Source organism: Eptatretus burgeri, chromosome 12 (assembly GCF_056783735.1).
Source record: "Eptatretus burgeri isolate ZD-2024b chromosome 12, Ebu_testis_v1, whole genome shotgun sequence".
Classification (NCBI taxonomy): domain Eukaryota; kingdom Metazoa; phylum Chordata; class Myxini; order Myxiniformes; family Myxinidae; genus Eptatretus; species Eptatretus burgeri.
In genome coordinates, this window is record NC_140972.1 from 56,927,172 (window position 1) to 56,935,602 (window position 8,431).

General features: G+C 42.3%; 1 pseudogene; it reads left to right on the forward strand.

Annotated features, from left to right (window-relative positions):
- The first annotated feature begins 3,522 nt into the window (after positions 1 to 3,522).
- On the forward strand, positions 3,523 to 4,541 carry LOC147015682 (uncharacterized; annotated as a pseudogene).
- The last annotated feature ends 3,890 nt before the right edge of the window (positions 4,542 to 8,431 follow it).

Consider the following 8,431-nt stretch of genomic DNA (forward strand, 5'->3'; position numbering starts at 1 on the left):
CGTTTTTTAAATTAGTATTCTTCATTATTCAATTGAATTTAGAATTGGATTGAAATAAATTCAATTCAAATCAAATGAAAGACCGAATAGGTACAGCCCTGCATTGGAGGAATCAGAAGGAACCCAAACAAGCAGAAAGCAAAGATTAAGTCATCAGGAGAAACCAGGATAGAATTCACATTTCAGCTGCTACTCCTTGACCCTCAAACCAATCTCGGCACAGCCAAGTGAGCCTTATTCAAAACAAAAGAAATAATAATAATCAAAAAAAATAAAGAACCCATATCAAAAAATTCGATAATTATGGCTGCCAGACCATGTATCTTATCAAGTTGAAATTTGAAACATGTACAACCCATTACCACTCGATAATAAATGTAAAGTTTCACATCGATTGACTAGGCAGTTCCAGAGAAGATATTATTTTATATTTTCTTCAATCCAATATTTTCGCCAAATCATGTGACCTATCAATTATTCCTTAATAAATGTGTACACCCACGGCTTGTGGAACATTTGTGTGAAGTTTCCCCTTGATTTGTCCAGCTGTTCTGGAGAAGAAATTTTTTTTATAGGTTTTAGGGTAAATTTAATATGGCTGCCAAACCATGTGACCTATGACATCATATGTGTGAACCTTTTGTTCGTCATGGATACGTGGTCATACTTGTAAAGTTTCACCTCAATCTGTTCAGCCACTTCAGAGAAGATTTTTAAAGGTTTTTTTTTTTTAAAAACAAAACAATATGGCTGCCGAATCACGTGACCAATGACATCATTAAATTTTCTTTCTGTGGACCATTTCATCCCTGGATGACCCTCAAAAATTTTCATACTGATCAGATGTAACGTTCTACATATGCAATTATGACGTCATAATGAAGGCACCTATGACATCAGTAAAAAAATCACACTTATTCCCCATGAAGAGTACTTGCCATGTGCCAAGTTTCAATTTTTTCCTTGGTGCGGTTTCAGACACACAGAGATCCAAAGTTTTTTCCGTTTTTCCAACATGGCTGCCACACCACGTGACCTATGACGTCATAATTATTATTAAAACATTCCACATGAGTCGTGGCACCGATGGTGAAAATTTTGTCTCAATTTGACTGGTTGCGGAGAAAAACACAAATTCTGTGCGGGCAAACAGACATTCTCACACGTCTGTTGGACTAAGCGACTGACAAAGCGGTCAACCGCTTAGTCAAACAAACCTGGAGGAGATGACAGACAAACAAACGAACCTAAACGCAATACCCCCTCCGGCGAGGGTAATGACCCCGATGACGTTGCATCGCAGTCTGATTCGTTGGTTTTCGACTCGATTAATACACCTGGTCAACGTGACGAGGTTTACACTACACGTCATGTCAGTCGATGCAACAGCCGATGTGTTCATTATCTTAAGCTGAAGGTGGACGCAGGTGCCCCGTGAAACACTTTACCCATTCCCACTTTTCGATGCATGTTTCCCAAAATGCCGGATTCAAATGATGAACCCTGCATTGCCTCTCTTCAAGCAGCAGAGAACATTTAACTGCATACAATGGAATCCACATCAAGTGTTTTGGTGCTGTAGACATTGCCTGCAGTTACAAGGGATCACGGTGGACCAACACATGTTTCCTTGTTGTGGATGCCAGTGGTCCTGTGGTTCTTGGCCTTCCATCATGTGAGAATCTTCACATTGTTGCGTTGCATTGTTCAGTGAGCAGTAACCAACATGGGTTTACAACAGCATGAAAGAACTCATGGAAGCATACCCACAACAATTTGACCTCATCGGTGAATTTCATACAATGCACAAGCTTATTGTGGACCCAAATGTCCCACCACATGTTGATCCACCATGTAAAACCCCTATTGCTCTTCAGGTCAAAATTCAATCAGAACTTGATGAGATGGTTCTACAGGGAGTCATACGGCGTATCAAGGAACCGACTGAGTGGGTCAGCTCTCTCACATATGTTACAAAAAAGACGGCAATATTCAGATTTGTTTGGCCCCAAAGCATCTCAATCGAGCCCTGATTCATCCATATCACAAAATACCTACAACGGGAGAGCTCAATCACAAATTTGTAGGAGCAAAATACTTCTCAAAACTTGATGCCAAGTCAGGTTACTGGTCTGTAAGACTCGATGGAGATGGCCAACAACTTCTTACATTTCAGACCACAGCGGGCTTGCAAAGACTGTCTTTTGGACTGTGCATAAGCCAGGACATTTTCCCGATGGAAATGGACCGTATTCTCCAGGATTGTAAAGGTTCAGTTGGCATAGCGATGACATCATTGTCTCTGGTACCACTGAGGAGGAGCATGACCGGCACCTCGAGGAGCTGATGGAAACAGCACGACGCAAAGGCCTCGTTTTCAATTCAAACAAATGCTACATCAAGAAGACCAGCATCACCTTCTTCGGTAATACTTATGGTAGACAAGGAATACGGCCTGCCGAGCAGAAGGTTCAAGATCTGAGAGCTATTCCAAAACCCGAGAAAAAAGCCGAGCTTCATCATTTCATCGGCTTCGTGACATATTTCTCGCGCTTCATCAAGGACTTCAGTATAAAATCTGCTACTCTCAGAGACCTTCTCAAAAAGGATTCTGAATTCCTTTGGGAGCCGCACCATCAAATTGTATTTGATCATCTGAAGAACGAGATGTCGGAAACATCTCTTCTTCATTACTATCATCCAGAGGAGCCTATCTACCTCCAATGTGATGCCAGTATTCGAGGCATTGGTGTAGCATTGCTTCAGGTCCAGGGAAACCAGTTAAAACCAGTGGCATATGCAAGCAAAACCCAACAGATACTGAACAGCATTACGTTTGCATTGAACGTGAGCTATTGGCCATTGTGTTTGGCATTGAACATTTCCATACCTACCTGTATGGTCACAGTTTCATTGTGCTCACCGATCATAAACTATTGCTGATGATCATTGACAAGCCATTGATCGCTGCCCCACCGAGATTGCAACGAATGCTTGTCAGGCTCCAAGGGTATAATTTTACATTGGAGTACCGCCCTGGGGCAGACAATTAGCTTGATGATGGCCTATCCTGCCTTCCTCGTCCACTCAATACAACAACAATTGACTTGGACTTCGATGTGGATTTTGTCTGCTTCTCTTCTGAGAAGTTTTCTCAGCTCCAACAGGAAACGCTTTGTGATTCTGACCTGAGACAACTTCGAGACTTTATTATCAGTGGATGGCGAGACTGTCTGAAGGACCTCCCAGAGGCTCTTAGGACATACTGGAGTTTTTGGGATGAGTTGTCAATTGAAAATAGTGTAATTCCAAAAGGTGAGAGAGTCGTTATACCAAAGAGCATGAGAAACGACATTCTGCAGAAACTCCACTCAGGCCATTTTGGGCACGAGAAAACCAAACTGCTGGCTAAGGACACTGTGTACTGGTACAGCATCAACAACGATATTGATTGGCTTGTGGACTGCTGTCCTTCCTGACAATGACACTGGACATCTCAGCTGCCTGAACCATGACAGCAACATGACATTCCGCTCAGACCATGGAGTAAAGCCGGATGTGACGTGTTCTACTTAGATGTAACTCAGTGGCTTGTCATCGCAGATTATTATTCAAAGTTTCCAATTGTCCGCAAACTACCCGAGTCCACGTCCAGCCGCACAATTATTGTGACCTTGGGACAGATATTTTCTGAGTTTGGAATTCCTGATACATTTATGAGTGATAATGGTCCTCATTTCTCCAGCGGGCAATTTTGCTCATTTGCTGGGAAATGTAATTTTGATCACATCACGTCATCCCCAACATACCCAAATCTAATGGATTCATTGAGTGCCAAGTTGAGACAGTGAAATCCATCCTCCACAAATCAAAAAGTGCAGAAAACGATTTTCATCTTGCACTGCTAGTTTGGCGTTCTACCCCAGTGAGTTACAACTTGGCAGGTCCTGCTCAACTACGAATGGGCAGAAAAGTCAAATCGCTAGAACCAATCAGAATCGCCAACACACATGACTATGATAACCTCATCCACGAGGAGCTGGAGAAGCACCACGACTCACAAAATCTCTACCACGATAAGCATGCTCGGGCATACAAAATGTCCTGCAATTACCCTGGACAATGAGTTTGCGTTCAGAACCACAACACTCATTTTTGGGAGCCAGCCACGGTTATCTCCATGTATGTGGAGCCACGGTCATATTTGTTTGCATCACCAAATGGTCAAACACTCCGATGCATCCAAATTCACTTTCAGGAGCTCCCTGTGTATGTTGTAGTGCCCCATCAATCTCCGAGCCAAAACAAGATTTCTGAACCCACAGTGAGCGGGAATGGTGAACCATCTTCAAGGTCTGGTGTTGAACCTGTGAACCATGACCGTGACGTCACTCACACTACCAGAGCAGAGATAGTTCGTAAATATCCTCAGCACTCTGCCAGTTCCAGTCACATATTGCCTCCTTCACAGAACCTGACAACTGTCCATACGAGTGAGGTCTGGCCGAGCTGTGAAAACAACATGGCGTCTTGATCTATAAACGCTTTGTTTATCTGATGTTTGCATTTATACACTTTGGTGATCTGGTGTCGATAGATTTTGATGACTGTATTGGTGTTGGAATGATCTAATGACACATTTCAGAGATGTAATGGTATCACATTAGTTGTTGTTTTTTACTTTATTACTTTTCTTGTTGTGGGAAAGGGAGATGTAATGGTCTTACATTGGTTTGCGTTTGCTTTTGGATATGAAGCGGAAGTTCAGGGGCATGGGGCATTATGGGTATGCGGTCATGAAAGCACCTCGCCATGATGATTCGGGTACCTGAATAAATGATCGTTGTCTTCAACCATTGTCTCTTTATACATCTTCGATATCTGAACTTTACAAGGAGGAGGTGTATGAGTGAAGAGACGGGGTTTGCATGTGATGCCCTTCATTTTGGCCAAGCACCATCCCGTTCTTGCAGCCTGTATTGGAGGTGTTTATTTTATGAGTAGGTCAATTGTTTGACCAGGCAATTGATCCTCCTGGTCTTTAGCATTCCGTGCCACGAAGCCCAAGCTCCAATGCCTATCAGGCATTGTATTCATAACGTAAGTCCCACTCGGGCCAAATTGCACACAATGATTTGCTCTTTCCGACTGTTTCACCCTTCTTAGCCATAATGCTCGATTGTGTTCTTATATCCTTATTTTAAATACCCACCCCAGTTTCATCAATGCAAAGCTTGCCACGGTCCTTGCACGCAGTGGAGTACACCGTTCGAGATTTGTCGCCAATTGGAATCACGTTTTTAATGTGGTAATGATGCTATGCATCGTGTGTTGTGGTTTTTATGCCGCACCGTGAATCTATGCACTACAAATTGTTCTGCGAGTAAATTCCAATTTCCTGCCACCTTAGTCGAACACCAGGCCCTGGTTCATGAAAGACTGGTGGCCAAAATGAAAGGGTTCTCGAGCCAACACTACAATGTGGGAATGAATAATTGGGGGCATTCAAGAAGAGTGTTTGTGTATTGTCATGGCCCTAATGAATCGCACCTTCTTGTGGGGTTGGCCACTCGAATTTTCACTCTCCATACCCCTCTCTCCCAGGCATGGTCTCTCTGCACTTCCATCTCTTTCTCATGTTCCTCTCCTCCACCTTCGTTTTTATCTGCCACTTCTCCTCCTGCAAACTGCATCCATATCAAAGGCCTGCCTCACCACATCCCCCTCTTCCCTCCTGAGCACATCCCCCATCCAACCCAGATGTGCGTCCTGTGCTTTTTTTGCTAATATCCCTTACTCCTGCCCCCTTCTTCTTTTCCCTCAGAGAGATCCACATCAACCCTCTCATCTACCACATCTTCCTCTGCAGAAATCTCTCTTCTTCCTTTCTCTCCAGGAGAACTGGTTTTATTACCATTTTGTAAATCTCCAACTTCTGCCTCATCAGAATACGGTGATCATTCTGCTATACCACCCCAGAAATTTGTCCAGTAACCCTCTTTCTATCTCCTCCTTTCCATCACTTTCCTTCTTTTTCCTTCCCTCTACTTTTTCTCTCTCTCCTCCTCTCCATATGGGTTTGTCCATGCTTTATCTGCCGAATGTGCACTGTCAAGCAAGGAAGCAACACATGTCATTTTCTTATGTTTGGTATAACTCGGCCAGGGTCAGAATCGAACCACTGATATACCAAACTCAGGGCAAATGCTTGAGCCACAGTACCACGTAAATTTCTTTAAAAGTTAATATGAAAATTGTAAAGTGTTTAATTCACTTATTTTCATGTTAATTAGCAATATGATTTACTGGATACTCAATGGTAATTATTTGTCAGTCATCACTTGCAGGGTCAACAGGATTATTGTATGCCAAGGAAATCGGCATTTGCAGTGTCAGTCATGGAACCTCCTTGTAAAAGCTCAAGCACTGCCGATAGAGGGTCTTCGATAGACAACCATTTCAGGACTTTCATCCAACAGCATAAACTGTCGGTACTCCAACCTCAACAAATGGTGATGCCGGGACCACGATTGATCTTGGAAGCCCTTCATTAGATGGACCACAGGTACGTTGTGGTTGTGGCAGTGCCATTTTGGTCAATTATTATCAGAGCTGGTGGACCATTGAGGTTTTATTTGTATGAGTGAAGTGCAGTATTTGATCATGTTCGGACGAACTCTGCATGTTGTTTCATTGGATTCTAAATGTCTAATTCACTGAGAGGGTTAAAGTTTTGACAGGAGGCATATTATTGCAAAGCACAGGTTTATTGCATGCTGTAGACAGTGAGGCCAGTAGATCTTTCTGGGTGTTACTCTGGTTCTGTCAAGAATCATCTTTGGCAGGGTTTAATAAGCGTGGCTGTGGATAAGGACACTTCTGCTATTGTTTCCGGCGAACAAAACCGTTATTACTCGTGTGCGTTTGCTCTGCACTGAATACCAATCTGACAATCGGCCTGAGTTTTAAACTGAAATATGTTTTTACATTCAGTTTGCATGAAGTTATTGCTGCTGCTTGTTTGATGTAGTTTCCATAAATTGCGTCCTTATCGTCAAAACTTGTGGATGTTTGAGAGACGTTTCCAGAAGTTACAAAATATTTACTTTACTTACAAACATTGCATGAATTGTTGGGTTGGCAGGATAGCCTAGAGGTATGTACACTCGCCTCTGAGCTATCTATCTAATGAATCCCAACCCAGCTATAAGCTGTCACTTTTACATTCAGGGTGATGCATCAATGTGTCCCTCGGATAAACATTCAACTCGGCATCTGCTGGTATTAGTTGGTGGATGTTCAAGATCCCACGGTGTCCTTCATGAAGAGTACGTGAGTTATCTCCGGCACCCTGAACAATTTACGAGTCCATGCTCTAACCTACAGGGATCACTGCATCAGCGGCACAGCTGCGCCCCCAAGCAAATGATGCTATACTTGAACCCATTTATGCATACGAAATAATATGAAGAATGAATTTCTGAAATACATACTTTTACTGAAATTGCATTAAATGGTTGGAAATAGTAAGAATCATCATTTTATCGACAATTAAAATGGCCCTCAATTATTCAGCTATTAATTGGGCGTTCAGATGTTCCAAACGAGGTACTCACGATAGTACAAGACAAGTGAATGTTTATTATTATTATTAATTTTAAAAAATACATTAATTATACATTTTCGATGATATGAAAAACAAAAATGACGACAACTATGATACAAAACTATATTTTGCATGAAAATACTCTTTAACTATTTTCCCTTTAGGCCTGTATTACATACTTGCATGCAAGATGGAGATATGTACAAACTTTTCATATTAAAGGGTTTTTGAGCTATTATGGTGAGTAGAAATGGAAACAACCCTCACAACGGGGTATAATGTAGTAGGAACAGATAGGGGACGAGAACGGCACTCGGTTTAGAGAGCACACCTTCATCAGGCTGGGTAGTTTACGCTTTGTATCCCACTGATTGCCTGGATCAAGATTCAGACCTGAACTAAAGTTTAATTGGCTTGTTCTTGTCACCTAACCAACTCATCCACCAAGTTTGGTCCGAATCCGTCCGCAACTTTTTTGAGACATCCTGCTCAAAGACAAACAAACAGACAAACAGGGGTGAAAAACAATGAAAGCTTTGATGTCACCCTGTTTGGCCCATTGAGGGGTGAGCTTACAATAATCTTAAGATGCTCTTTAACCAACGCCTTTCGTATCGCCCATGTATCAGAATTTGGTGATGGCTCCAACATTGAGAGCCGAAGAATAGAAGATCTTTCAAAGGGTCACATCACTTCTCACTATCCTCTACCTTCATGTTTTCTTATACACTTTACCACATGTTCTCTCCTTCGGGTCGTTATCCATCATTACAACTTTTACAGCCATAATTATTCCCAACCTATTGTGGGATCGACTGTGAAGGT